Consider the following 14291-nt stretch of genomic DNA (forward strand, 5'->3'; position numbering starts at 1 on the left):
TTAAAGTATTGAAACCATTTAAAGCATGCATATTGGTTATGGTAGGATTGGTTTGCTCATGTTGCAGTATTCTAACACAGGGTGATGCACTTTTCTGACAACTTTGGCTCAACTTTTTACCTGTATCCTGGATTATCTCACATACGCGCTCCCGCACTGGTTTCGATACCCCCGTGTGTCATCTCTCTTGCGTGGAAGACCAGCGCCGTTACCGTCGTGTCCACCGGACCGTCTCAATATACTCGTGCTAGAATCGAATTAAATGCAACCCAATTCCGTTATGAGAACCACAATCCGCCTTTACGTTTCCAATACCTTCCATCGTCAAAACAAAACGGTGTTACGAGAAAGAATGATGAGAGATTCCGGTAGCAAATTGAATTTATCAGAGCGCATACAGTTGAAGTGTGATGATCGCATGAAACGTTGTGCAATTGTAACAAATCAATCAAGCAAACTCATCGTAGATCACTTACGGCGGCGTGCCCTGTGTGTTACGCTTACCGAACCTTCAAGCTATCGAATTTTTTCTTCGACCGAGGAATCTGTAACAGTCTAGTTCACTCCTGCAGTGTGGTCTCGGCAGACGAAAAGGAACAGACGAAAGCAAAATGCACTGACTCATTGCACTCACTGGGACCGGGACCTGCTCGCTGCTAGCTATCGCGTGTGCGGTGCAATGACGGGGTACGTACTGCAGTTCTGTGCGTTATATGCCATGCATGGTCGAATCTGCTTTAAAGAGTTGGTGCTTTAACTCAACTGTTTTTCAGTAGCGGGATTCGCTAGTCTGGTTCGGGGAAAATTCGAACGGTAGTAATCGCGATTCTGGAGCTGTAGTCCCACTGGTTGAAGAGATCTTGCTTGAATTGTTCCGGATGATTGGAAGTTGTGGAATGGAAGAGACAAAGAAAATTGAGACATCACCGTAAACGTCTAGCTCGCCACTTACTCGTCTGGTGATGATGGCCACTCGTTCTACCCTGTTCATCGCGTGATGATGCTCCGACTTGAACTTGATGGGCGAAAGAAGTGGGCCCAAAATGCATCGAGTGTGTCGCATACGTTTGACCCGCATCATCTCGCCATCGAGTGCATTCTTAATTTAAGCGAACCCCCTGGTAGGGATCAAACTCATAAAACAGAATGTGGCAGAAGGAGAGGAAACAAATCTCGGCAAACAGCATCGGCTGGTTGGTGAAACCCTCGGTGTTCAATTTATTCGTTTTGATAGCAGAGCCCGTACCCCCCGTGCATAGGAAAGAAATGCAGTCAAATAAGCGTGGAATTAGGGATTTCCGTTTTCGGTATCGGGCTGCTGGTAGACGATAAGAGTACGTTGAATGACGGTGAGGCTTGTGATAGGGCTCTGCTGTTACAGAGTTACAGTTTGGAGAAATTTGAAGACAAAAATAAGTTCGAGTAATATTCAGCTAAAATAATCTATTGTTGCTGGAATGCATAAAGAATGGAATTTGGAAAACCCAAAATCATAATCGTAAGCATGCTTACTTTCCGAGGAATTTATGTAAAGTAAACAGCCATTTGTCGGATGCTGCATCTACTCTCTGCTCCTTTCCCTCTCTCTCTGTGTTTAACGTCCATCGTGGTTTAGTTGTTGTGTCAGCTTGGTTAGGGGGAAAAAAGGGGCAATATATCACAACCACGCTGGATGTTGATATTGACGTTGAGGACGGCTGCCCAAACATTTTGGTGCATGGGCAATAACGCTAGCAATCGTCCGATGGAACGATATTCAGGAGTCAGATTTAGGGCTTATACGGGACCGGTCAAAGCGAACCGATCGATTGTATAAACAATGACAACTGAACCTGATCGCGCACATATGCAGTTTCTCGGAGCAAGCGGTTGCATTATTTTATGCCTTTTTCGGCATACGTTTCACAACGGTTGAAGAGAGAATTTTCGTGGAATATCGTTCTGAGCGCAGTGCCCAGAAGGTTCTATTTTTATTGACCCGGGTTTCGGGTTGAAGTAGGATTATAAGAAACATCTGTATCTGGACTTGTTCCTTCGCAAACGAAACTGATCAAGGTTTCTGGACCTGGCTGGACATGCTTCTATAGCATGATGCAATCATGTCTGGTGTAAACAAAGCTGGAAATTAATATTCCTTTATGAAAAACGAATAATTATGCAAAACGATTGCCCATGGAGCTTGTGTGGAACTGTACGGCAACAAATCGATACTGTTGTGTAGCTGCCGGAAATGAACATCGGAAGCAGCTTCGAGCACAAAATTGCCCTCAGACCTAATCGAGTGGAACGCCCCTCCCCCGTCGATGTCCTGTGGCGTACGCATTTTTCCGCCGATTTCTCATTTCCTATCGCAGCTCAATCACAGGACACAACCTTTTCCATGTTTCCTATCGGCGGCGGATCGGGGCTTTTCCGTTTTTTTCCCTGCCGCGCGAAAAATACATGCAACGGAAATGTACGCATACCCACTCGGGGGCAAACTATCCCGGCGCATCTGCAATCCGGAAAAGTTCGCCTACACCACAACATCGGACATTGTTGCTGCTGCTGCTTGCGTACGCAGTTGTACCAGCTTACTTTTCGTGCACAACACACACGGCGGAGTGGTTAGTGTAAATTTGAAGGTTCGGCAATTGTGTGTGTTTTCCCATCTTTTTTTACCTCCGTTCAACAATAGTGCTCGGTTGATTAAACCGAAACATGCGTCTGAGTTTGGCGATACAACAGAGCAGCAGCAACAAAAAGGGGGAGGAAAACACACTAACAAATGGTAAATAAAATATCCCTAACTCAACATCTCATCGGGCACCGGCTAACTCTACACACACTCGGACTTCCTCTCGGCGCTGGAAGCGAGCTGAGCTTCTTTTTTTTCGCGGAAACTGAAATTTATGAAAGCGGATCCGAAGCATGTGTTACTGCATATCGAATGTATGAAATTGTTCATGTTTTCTAAAAAGGGTTTGGAAGTAAAAAAAAGCCATCGCCGGGGGTTTTCCGCCGACTGATATGAGATACGGAGGTACGATAGTGCGGATTTCAATTTCAATTGGGCAAGATAGACTAGTTTTAATGAAATGAAAAATAAATAAAGAAATGGAGTCGGCTTTTTAATAGACTTCCTTGTTCGTGGGGGGAATATGGTTTGAGTTGTTTTGAGTAGCTTTGGGAGGTTTAAATTCGAATAGTTTTACTTAGTTACTTATCTTTTCTGTCCTTGTTGATGGCCTGGAAAGTTAATATTGCCGGTTTTCTAAGGAACAAGTCTATTCCAACGGTGTCTGGGAATAGACACAGCGATTAGTATTAATCGCTACACAGCTTTTTGATGATAGAAGAGCTCAAAACTTGATTATTGATATCCTTCGTCACATCAGGAACCTTATTTTTCTCTAGAGCTCGGCTTACAAGATCTTTGAAGGAACTTTGGATAAAGTTTAGGTCCTTGAGTTCTAAGATCATAGATGATTTGGACAGTCTCAGATGCATCTGTGGTGACAGCTGTGTTGAATAGGGAAGCTATCAAAATGATATCACGAATATCTTTTTCTGGAAGCTCTTCAAAGAAGAGACAGACAAGCTTATTTCCTTGTTAAGGGGCCTTGGGTAGACTTATCGTCTATCTCACTCTAGAATTTGGCCTAGGTTCTGATCACTCTTAAAGACCTATAGCCCCGAGCCTAGACCTTGGGATTATTGATGTCCTTCATCAAAACAGATACCTCATGTTTCTCTAGAACTTGATTTCCATCATCTTTGAAAGAACTTTGAATAGTGTCCAAGTATCTGAGTTCTGACATCAGAGATTATTTGGACAGTCTCATATGCATCCGTAGCTACATCTATTTAGAGAGGAAAAGGTACCAACACTCGAGTTCTCTTTGACGAGTTTGACTCCTTGGAGACACTGGGTCTTGTGAACTTCCCATCTATCTTCATTTGGAATTTGACGTTGTTCGTAGGCTCTCTTAAAGGCTTGGTTGAGGCGCCTTAAGAGTTAATTGTGGCTATGGTCCTGATCCTGACTATGCTTTAGTTCGAAATATCTGACTTCGAAATGAATGAGGAAATGTTTAGAGTCCTTCCTTTCGTTATCCGCCGTCGCTTCCTTCCGTTCGCTACCTCCAGAGTGATATACTATATTCCTATTCAGTTTCTACACACGTTCGAGACACACAGTGAAATAATAAAAAGGAGGAATTTCAATGCTGTCGAGCGAATTTGTCCGATTGACTATTTTTTAACGCCACAATATTCATGCCGTGTCAGCATGAAGCGTTTCACAGCTTTGGACCTGATGACACCCCGAACTGGAAATTTGATGTGCCCGTGATCTCTGCACCAAACGACTGTTTGAATATTCCCTCCCCCATTCCTCCCAATCCTATTATACACTAGCCATCCCGGGCAGCACGTTACAAAGAAACGTCTGCAGTTGATGCGTTGAGTCAATAAAAAGTTTTAGCTTTCACTCGATTGAGTTCTTCTACTGTGGCGTGGCCATGTTTGGACATGGCAGGCGAAGAAGATAGTTCAAGTGTTTCATTTCTGTCTTCCCAATGGCGTCCCGACCGGAAGGTTGTGCAGCATGTTTGCCAATAAAAATGCTGCACCATCAATTTTCTATCAATATATATTCGGCAAAACCTTCGAACATTGGTGTCCTCGGGCGATTCCTGGTACGGTGCACAATCAAATTATGTGCATATGCATGACTACAATGTGTGTGTGTGTGTGTGGGAGGGCGGTATGAATTGAAGATGTTTTCCCATTAGACGACGGCACCAGTTGCACTGGGAGACGACGGTACATCAGCTAACGAAGGAAGCAGCAGAAGTTTTCGTGCGCAAATATGGCAGCGGTGGTGTGTCGGTCGATAAGGATGGTGGAAGATGCGAGCACCCAGCGTTAGTTGGTCGAATTTCGTTCAAGTGAGACGACAAACAAACTGTGAAGCGATGGCGTGTACTCGGACGATGCCTGTGCACTCGGTTGCAATCGATCATCGGTTTCAAGTGGATCGTCGTCGTCGACGTCGTCTCGCGAGAATGATATTTGACATGCAAATAACTTAACACTGTTTCACAATGAAGGAAGCTGTTCTCGTGGGGTACGCTTCCGGTGTGCGAGGCACTTCGCGTTGTACAATATTTGCATACGGGAGCATATGAAATGTAGCCAGATCCACACCGTCGACGGCGTTCTTTGCAATGTGTGTTACATAGTGTTACATGCAAGACTACTGTTTATCTAGACGCTTGTTGAGTGTTTTCCTTGTACCATTTTAAATCCACTTTTATTGATCCGTTTTATTTTAATTAAAAGAAGCGAGTGTGCCGGAGGAGTAATCTCGTAAAACGAAGTAGGTTAAGCCTCGCAAGGTTCACAACCAAACGCTTCCCGGGAAAGCGATCAATTACGAAACGTTAGCTTTTGTGGCCGATTATATCAACTTTGGCACACTATTTAAACTCGCACACCGGTACTTTTGGCAACAGTGGTTGGGTGGCACAGTTGGCGCGAAAACAAAAACGATTAAACCTTTGCCTTACCTTTGCGGACATGTGCCGGCGTTTTTTCAATTTCCTGGATGCGGTCAGTCGGTTGAGTAACACACGAACGGCTACGACGCACTCCTCCGCGGTCCAGTTTGCTTAGCAGTCTCCACAGTTTGCGGTGAACCATTTTTGAGTCCACGATCTGAGCGTCCGCGCTTGGCCGAGAGGCTACTCGCTCGGTGTAAGTTGCGTGAAAGTTGTTTGTGACTTTTCTAGCATCACACATACGCGTTGAGCCGAAAAAAAAACAGCATACAGTATATCAGTGCACCTAAATCGTGCCCCTGGGTTTTTTCTTCGGTTGCATGGCTGAGCTTTTCGAGGAGCGACCCGCTGAGCGCAAAGTAAACTAGGTCTCCTCCAGGCAGGTAGCGCCCGTGCGCTTCAAGCTGTGCTGACCATAGTTATGAGGAGTTTGGTGGAGTTGGTTTTTTTTGCAAACGAAAGACAGCAAAAATGCTCGAGATGGAAGTGGGGTGGACCCATTAAATGCAGAGTTTACTTTTTGGCTCGGGTCCTTTGTTTGTGGTCATTTGTAATGGGTGCCGATGCGCACCGTCTAATGGTAGTCAATTTTGCACAGAAAGGCGAGACCGTGACTAAATGGGACAGGTGTTCCCCTTTTAGTGTCATTTAGATTAATGATAACAAATAGTTGGTGGTACGCAGAGATGCGCTTCGGAAAATATTCATGCACTGACCAGGGAGTGAAGCGATAAAGAAGCTGGTGTGGAAGTCGGCAAGTTTTCTGATAGCTGAATATTCATGCCGGTAGGAGCGTCATTGCATGAAGGCAGTAAACAAAGTTGAAAATAATTTCTTGGCCTTTTTATTTTGGAAAAGAGATAACAATAGTACTTATTTACGCTCAACATATTCATTAAATTAGTTTCAGAGGAGTGGCCCAATAAATAATTGGACCTCAACATTAGAATCAGTCGAAATAAGTTATCGAAATATTAAATTAAGGCTATGTATTTTAAAATTGGGAATTATAGTACAGTAAGGGCACTATGACTAGACAATGTAAACGGAAACGGACTTCAGAAAGGAATGAACTTCAAATGAACTGTTCGGACGTTCATTAAGCACAAACGAATCAAATCAAATTGAAGTTACAGCAAATATTAGGCGCTTGGAGCAACAATGAACACACGAATGAACTTTAAATGAACTACACATTCATTACAAGGACAGACGATATTGCAAAACTATGGAAACCAATCACCAGAACCAGTTACAAAACGATTTATCTGCAAATGTATCGCAAATTCCATATCTTCCCGCGATCAGTTATACAATACATGACTTGCCGTGAATGTACAGTAAACTTGACATTTTATTAAGTCCACCATGCCCTAAATCAGCCGCGTTCACAATCCTTACGATCTTCTGGTTGTTTCTGCCTCGTATGATATAATTAATTAGCGCTCAAAATGGGCCAGTGCAAACTGTAACCCATTGATTGTAACACTGCCAGTTTGTCCAATTAAAGATTTCGTTGGGTTTCTGGCTAAATCCGTTAATCCAAAAATAAGTCGACCTTGACGGCAAACGATGTCCGCGCACGCCGCGGACCTGAACCGGGACAACGTCAAGAGACATGTTTTTGTTAAATATCTCTTCTCCGGTAACGGATCGCCCGGGTCAACGTCACCGAGAGCCAGGAGTACGTGATCCAAGTAACGGAAGCGCTGCTGATGAGCCCGCTGTTATCGGTTATCTATATTGCGCCCCGAAATATGTGCTACGGCATCCTGCCGTGCCGTAGAAAGTGTCCGCGTGACGATCGTGCGCCTCATTTACCGCGTGCTGTCACAAGGGGTGATGTCGTGGCGGTGTGCCCGGGCTGTGATGAGTGTGATTTTCTCGTTTGTTAATTTATGCACCATCCCTTCGGTGATCGGTGTGGTGCCGTTTCCGATACAGCCGGAGACACTAAGCGTCACTTTCACGAGACGCAACCATTGGAGAAGGAGCGTCCGATCCAGCGGGAGACCCCTCGGGGACCCGCGCGGGTTGAGAAAGCCCATCAGGAGGGGTGGAATTTAAATAAGACAATCAGATTCGACAAATGATCATTCAATCGGGGTACGATCATCCTCGGCATTTTGATTATGCACTAATGGTGTGTCTGCTGTTTTGTTTTTCCATTGCACATTCCCGCGAAATGGTGGAAAGCCAAAAACGGCTTCAACCGATTGCGAGATTGTTCGGCGGTGGTGTCGGCTAGAGGGAAGAATCTAATGGCGTGCTGTTTTTGCTCTGGTGTTGTGCGCCAACGGGGAAATGATTTCATTTCAAATCACACTCGTCGATTAGTTATGGAAGGATGCACGGCGCGAGCGAAATTGTTCGATTTCGAGGAAGTTGGGCCCGGAAAGGTGTGCCCTTGGACGGAAGGTGTGATCGAGGGTTTGGGATTGGTTTGGTACATATGCACCGAGCGTCACAATTGAATGCGTCGCGACACAGGTGGATCGACCATCATCGTGTGCACACCCGGTGTCCACAGGGCAAGTTCCTGGATATTCGATGAGATGGAAAGTTTCCTCGGAACGGTTTTCTCCATACCAAACCCACCAGCTCTTCGGGGAAGGTTGAAGTAAGTGGGAGGGTGATTGATTTTGCATACCATTTCACTGGACGGGGGGGTAGGGGATATGGAGTTTCCACCCATCCGAGAGAATTGTATCGGGCGCTTGACAACTCAACCGGCGCGCGTCGCGTGGCCGGGATCGATTGGATGACTTTCGGTTAAAATGCAATTTTGCAACGATTGCATCGGGTATGGGGGAAGGGGGGGGGGGGGGGGGGGAGGCGGATGAAGTTTCCATTCTCGCCGCATGTTACCTTTCCGCTACCACTGCGCCTCACCCCGCTCAAACGGGACGGCCCGAACAGTATTGAAGAATTTCCGCCACCCCTTTCCCAGCAGGAAATTTGGAAACGTTTTCTGCAGTGCAGTAACTTTCGTCGCATTTTCGGCACTTAAATCACCGTGACCGGAAGGTCGAATGAAGTGGTGTGGGGCGGAGAGGGTGGTGAGACGACCACGGGTGCTAAAATTTATGTGTTTATTGAAATACGCGTACGAGGTGTGAAATGAGTTTTGGGAGGCTCACAGGCAGGCTGGCAGTGTTTGGTTGCTATTTATGGTAGATATTATATTTTATGTGACCAAAATTCGAGTGCTGCGTATGTAAGCGTACCGTGGGCTCACAATAATAATAATCGATTCGATCGATCGATAATAATAAATAAATTTAACATTCGCTCTATTGATGTGGAAAATTGGAATTTATGCGGGAGTACGTCAAAAGAACTTTGTAAAATGTCTCACTAAGGAGGAAGAAACGACAATTGTAATAACTTCGTTGGTACATTTGTTACATGACTGGTTTACTGACAACTGACACTAAAGATTATTACGACTTGAGCTATTTAGATTGTAGCTTTTTTATATTCAGTAACTAGTTTCTTGGCTGAGCTCTACATCCCTGTTGATTTCTGGATCACATCTTAGCCAGATTACCTCCTCTTACGCAGAACTGACCATACAGCTTCGGGTCAAATTAGGTCAAAGAAATCCAAAAATGGTGGAAGACTGAATATCCAACTACGAGGTATCAATAAGTCTATTAAGCCAGAAGTGACAGACATGAGCTAACAGGTCGTTAAACCAAGAAGAGGAGAAAAAGAAGACAATATTCCTTGGAGACTCTTGGTCTCCGAGGTTGTTTGGATAACGAGGTGGTTACAAATTACTCAGAGTGCGCCTTCAAGAGCAGATCCTCAAGAATATTTCCTGTTGGTTCTTGGATAGGAAAGTTCAGAGAAGGACCATACCCTTCGTAAGTCTAGACAAGAGTTGGACTAGGTCCCTTCTGGTAGACGAGATTCCTTGGACGACTAAGCTTCGGGAGGCCACTTACACTTTCTGTGATTACTGACCAAAAACTCAGAATGGTTCATTTAAAGCTCACTTGTAAGTCTTTCATGATTTAGTAACTTGTGACTATGAATTATCAATTCTTTCTTCTTCTTCTTTCTTGGCACTACAACCTCGAAAGGTCTGGGTCGGTCATTTCTGGCTTTCCGTGATTTGATTTTACCCGTAGCAAATTAGTCAGTCCGACTTACGGGGAGGCGGTTCGGATGGGACTTGCACCTCGGTCCTGCCCTGTGAAGATCGAGGCCGCTATTGCCTCGGTTACCGCACTATAAATTGTAATGACGCTTATTTCCATCTAAATCCAAAGCAAAATAAATTCATATAAATTCCCAAAATGCTTAATCATGAAATTATAATTTGGCCTTTGACACCACAACAATAGATAAATGTTTATCTAAAACAAATCCCTCGTGGCACAATAGCTGTGTTGCGTAAACGATCCTGCTTTACGGCTTAATTTATCACCCAGCGAAATCTAGATTTATTTGCTAGGATTTCCAAAAACTGGGTTAGACACGTGAAAACAACCACCCTTCGGTGCACCACCCCTTCGGAATCGCCCTTCGCCGTCATTTCTCACGATGCATTTGGCGCCGGGCATGGCATAAAAGCAAGGTAGTGAAGTAAGTCAGTCAGGCAAATATCATTCATTTTCGTGCAGTCGGTCAATTCGGTAGAAATAGTAAATTGCGGGATGAACACGAATTTGTGTGCAGCGAGTACCGGTGTACCGTCGTGGGTGAGCGTGCGCCACTAGCTAGCGGCTCGTGGGAGGTCTCTTCACCGGCTCCTCACGGCATACCATGGGCACCACCGGGCCGGTTGGTTTGGCGGGTTGCAATTTGCAAATTTGCATAATTCATTTATGTAAATCATTCGCCCGGTGGATCGGCGGACGGCCAAAGCGCAGTCAAATCTCGGTGAGTTTTTGCTTGCCGATTTCACTACCGAGGGAGTTGGATGGCCGACGGTAATGAAGGAATGAAGAGGGATTACTGTATTGTTTTTTTTGCGCGCGCGCCACCTGTGCAGGTTGGGATGGGGATCCTAGTAAGTGGCGAAGTTTTGGGGCCGGTTTCGCGGGCCGGCTGAAAGCTTAATTCAGATTCGCACAAGAAAAATTATAACCAAAGCCTGCGACCCCCCCGGATGGTGGGGTGGTGGTGGTGGTAGTACTGTGGGCGGGAAGATGGGTGCAATTGTTGGGAGTGTTGTTGTTTTTTCGCGAGGATGGGCACAATGGCACAGAAACTGATAAATATTGGTTCGCAGAGAAAGGTAGCGAAAATTTGGTTTTTGTCCGTTAAGGCCTTAACTTTTCATTTCACGCTGGGGATTTGTTTCAGCGAATGTTTCACCTTCACCTTCTTGATGAAGCCTTTGTTTTGCAATTAACTTTTCGGGGTCTTGGGATTTTGCTAGTACGGTCGGATGCAATTTGTGCGAATAGATCCGAGGAGTTACGAGTCCAGGTGGAAAAAGAGACTTTCCATTAAGATTAAAAGCAGACAGCAATGTGTGTGAGGAAGGCAAACTGCTTTATACAAGGCCTAGAGTACATCAAAACACCACGTTAAAGTGTCATTTACGGAGCGTAAAAAAAGCCCAAGTACACCAAAAGTGACAACAGTGTTGCACCAACTGACAGGGTCCTGCTTCCATCAATCAATCAAGCGTGATGCGTGTTTGGGAATTCCTTCACGTCGTCCCGGGTGGGCCAAGCTGTGTCACTGTCAACTGAACGTTCCGATGTTTGCGCACTACCCCATCAATTGGCTCCAGTCAATTCTGCCGGACATCCGAGCGGCCCTAGCAAAGACCTAGGGGGCGAATCATTTTCGGACGTCCGGACAATGATTGATGCTTTCTCGGAGGTGACACTGGCCGCCTCTGATCTTCTTTTGCTTAAGCTGGCGGCCATTGTTTCCAGCTCTTTTTCTTCCGCGGCTGGCACCAACACTATCGTGGAATGGCGGGCATGCGAGGTTGGTGGAATTTGTCAACATTTAAGACGGTAAATAATGATTGGAAGATGAAGGGTCACGTTTTACGACCGTCGCTAGCCACCGCTTGGTGATTGGATGGAGTTCAGCAGTGGTTCCCGAGTGTAACAATTATTGTTATTGGGACCTGAAAAATGGTCAAGGAATGTGGGTTGTTTGCGTTTTGTACTTAAATGACGGAGAAGCGGACATCAACTCCAAAGAATTAGCTCAGTTTCGACAAGTGGTGACATCTTTCCAGTTTTATAGTTAATGACTTGGCATTATGGGAAATAATTGCGGCCTTCTTTGACTTCCACTATAGTTGTGCTTCAATTTCTCAGCGACTTAGAAATATCCCCCGAGGGGATTTCTCTCATCAAACGCCCTATGCGGAACGATTGCCGCCAAAATGATCGTCAATGACAGGCGTAGTTACTTCCTAAAGACAAAGGTTTCGAATCGCGTCGAAACAATATGACAGTGTCAAAATAGAATCCAATCGGTTCACTAATGGCTGGGAGTGGCATTTCCGGAACAGTGACGAAATCGGATAAAATTAAGCCTTAATGCTTTCGGAGCTTGAAATGAAAGAAAGTTTCGCGTCCGAATCCAAGGCCAACAAACACAGCCCGGAACCGAATCTCGCACCGGACCTCGGACAGCGGCCGTGACATTGATGAGGAAAAAGTGAGTCAAATTCACGACGAAAAAAGGGAAACACTTTTTTTTTCATTGACGCACCAAGGGTATAGAGTTTCCCAGCAGTGCGTACCATTATGGTCGTTGGCTCGTTTGTCGCTCGATTCAATGATCAGCGTTTTGTTCGACTCTCGTTGAATTTCTCGAACCTCGAGTTTAAAGTGGCGCCCCGGGAGCGGGTTGTTTATTATTATTTGACTTTGGTCACGAAGGCCAGCAGTTTTGGGTGGGGGTTTTATTGTGTGCGCCAGAGTTTTTGATATTTTGGCGCCCAACTTCATGGCTCCGTGGTTGGCAAGTTCATGCGGTCCAGTTTTGGGACAGCGAATGCATCGCCGATGCGCGGCATTTGTCTCGAGCGAGCCTCAACATTGGGCCGTACAGTTCGTTGGCCAGAGCTGGCGTTTCAGTTGGCTGGGAAAGCGTTGACATTGATTCCGTTGTCTATGGTCTGTGTTTGTTTCGTTTTGTGTGTTAAATTGGCTCTCATTACGGTCAGATTCGCTACCGCGTGTGTGTGTGTGAAGGTAGCTGTTGTTGTTAGTCATTCACGAGCTTGTGCACTAACTGTCATTTTTGCTTGTTTTCCCTGTTTTTTTGTAGCACGTTCGTGCTGTCGCAGCAGTGCCCCGGTAGCATGAGTCGCTCGTGTGTAGCATCGGAAACTGACACCGGAGTGACCTTGTACGGACGGGAGAGCTACAGCGCGTGGACGACAACTGCATACCGCTGTGCCGGTAGTAGTAGGCGACGATAAAGCAAGAAACGTCATCGGACGTGGAGGAGACAGTTAATAAAGACTTTTGACGTTTACTAACGTCAAACGAGAAGTGGAGTGTAAATTTGGAAGGTAAGTGAAGTACTTTTAGCGCTTTTAATCGTTTCGAGAGTTCCGAGAACTCACCTTGACTTGAATCTCACCTGAACTCAAAGTCAAACCAAAAAAGGTAACCTACCGTAGATCGTCACAGTATCAACAGTAAGGAAACCTGCGAGCCCAGAAGCACGGGAACACAATTCTTGATGTGAAGTATTACAGGGCAATAACCCCCAGGCGCGCGTACGCGCAGCATGGCCTCCGTGAAACCCGACGCGAAAGTCAAACACAATTGATCAAGAGATTTCTCCTCGGCTTTAACTGCACCACATGAAAATTGCGTTCCAGGGAATGTGTTTTTACTGCCCGCATGAAACATTACTTTTATGTGGGCTTAAACGCATTTGATCGTACGGCTGCTAATGATGTAGTATTGGATTTGACCGCCAGCAGCATTAATCGAATCAAAGCAATGGAAAAGCAGAATCAAACCTCCCTTTTTTAATGGGGGTGATCACGTACACGAACAAGCACAGGTAGAGGAGAAAAGAAAAAGAAAAACCCAACTCCCAACAACTCCCATCCGGTAGCCGAAAAAGCTCCCTTCCGGGTATCATTATTCCCCACGACAGCATGATTTGATTTGGTGGGAAAGAATGGTGTTCTAGCGGTCGGAAATCATGCAAATGATTGCGATTCTCTCCGAACTGTACATTCCGACACAAGCAACGCTATGCAGATGTGGTGTAGGTAACTTTGGCTGCTGCTGTTGGTACGCCGATTCAAAGTCATAAGCGTAGAACTCTACGCGCAGCACTGGAAAGCAGTGTTATGGCAATTAGGCAGATGAGCTGCTAACTTCCCACCAGCCATTCCGAAGCATACTTACCTGCATGAAGTTGTGAGTACTAGCATAAGCCGGAATAACGGACCTCAGCACGGTAACGCGAGTTCTGAGGTGTTCTGTAGGCAGCGTACGTTATTTGCGCGTTAACTCGATTAAAATCTTGTGCGCTGTTACACGCAAGATTTATCAGACTTCAGCCAGATGTACATTTCTAGCTCATTTTCTTGTGCTGGCTTAATGGCTTCGTCTATTCGGCGAAAGTTCAGTGACACTAGAGCTGTGAGTGCAAATTTTCAGAACGGTTTTTCGGTATCTCGATAGAAGGTTGAACCCCGCGAGTGGCTTGCGATAAGGAACTCGCTTCATTGCGGGCAACCAATTAACGGCTCCTCCGAACGCCGCCGAATGCACTCGTTTGGTGCGTTGTGAC

At 45.6% G+C, this 14291-nt stretch overlaps 1 protein-coding gene across 3 annotated transcripts in view; it reads left to right on the forward strand.

Moving 5' to 3' along the window:
- The window catches only part of LOC118506182 (myosin-IIIb-like), a 52510-nt gene that overhangs the window by 2624 nt on the left and 35595 nt on the right, over nucleotides 1–14291 (forward strand). For all 3 annotated transcript variants that reach the window (XM_036042967.1, XM_036042968.1, XM_036042969.1), the window contains one exon: nucleotides 12801–13047. The gene's annotated coding sequence lies outside the window, so the exon portion shown is untranslated. The remainder of the gene's footprint in view (nucleotides 1–12800; nucleotides 13048–14291) is intronic.

Source organism: Anopheles stephensi, chromosome 2, assembly GCF_013141755.1.
Source record: "Anopheles stephensi strain Indian chromosome 2, UCI_ANSTEP_V1.0, whole genome shotgun sequence".
Classification (NCBI taxonomy): domain Eukaryota; kingdom Metazoa; phylum Arthropoda; class Insecta; order Diptera; family Culicidae; genus Anopheles; species Anopheles stephensi.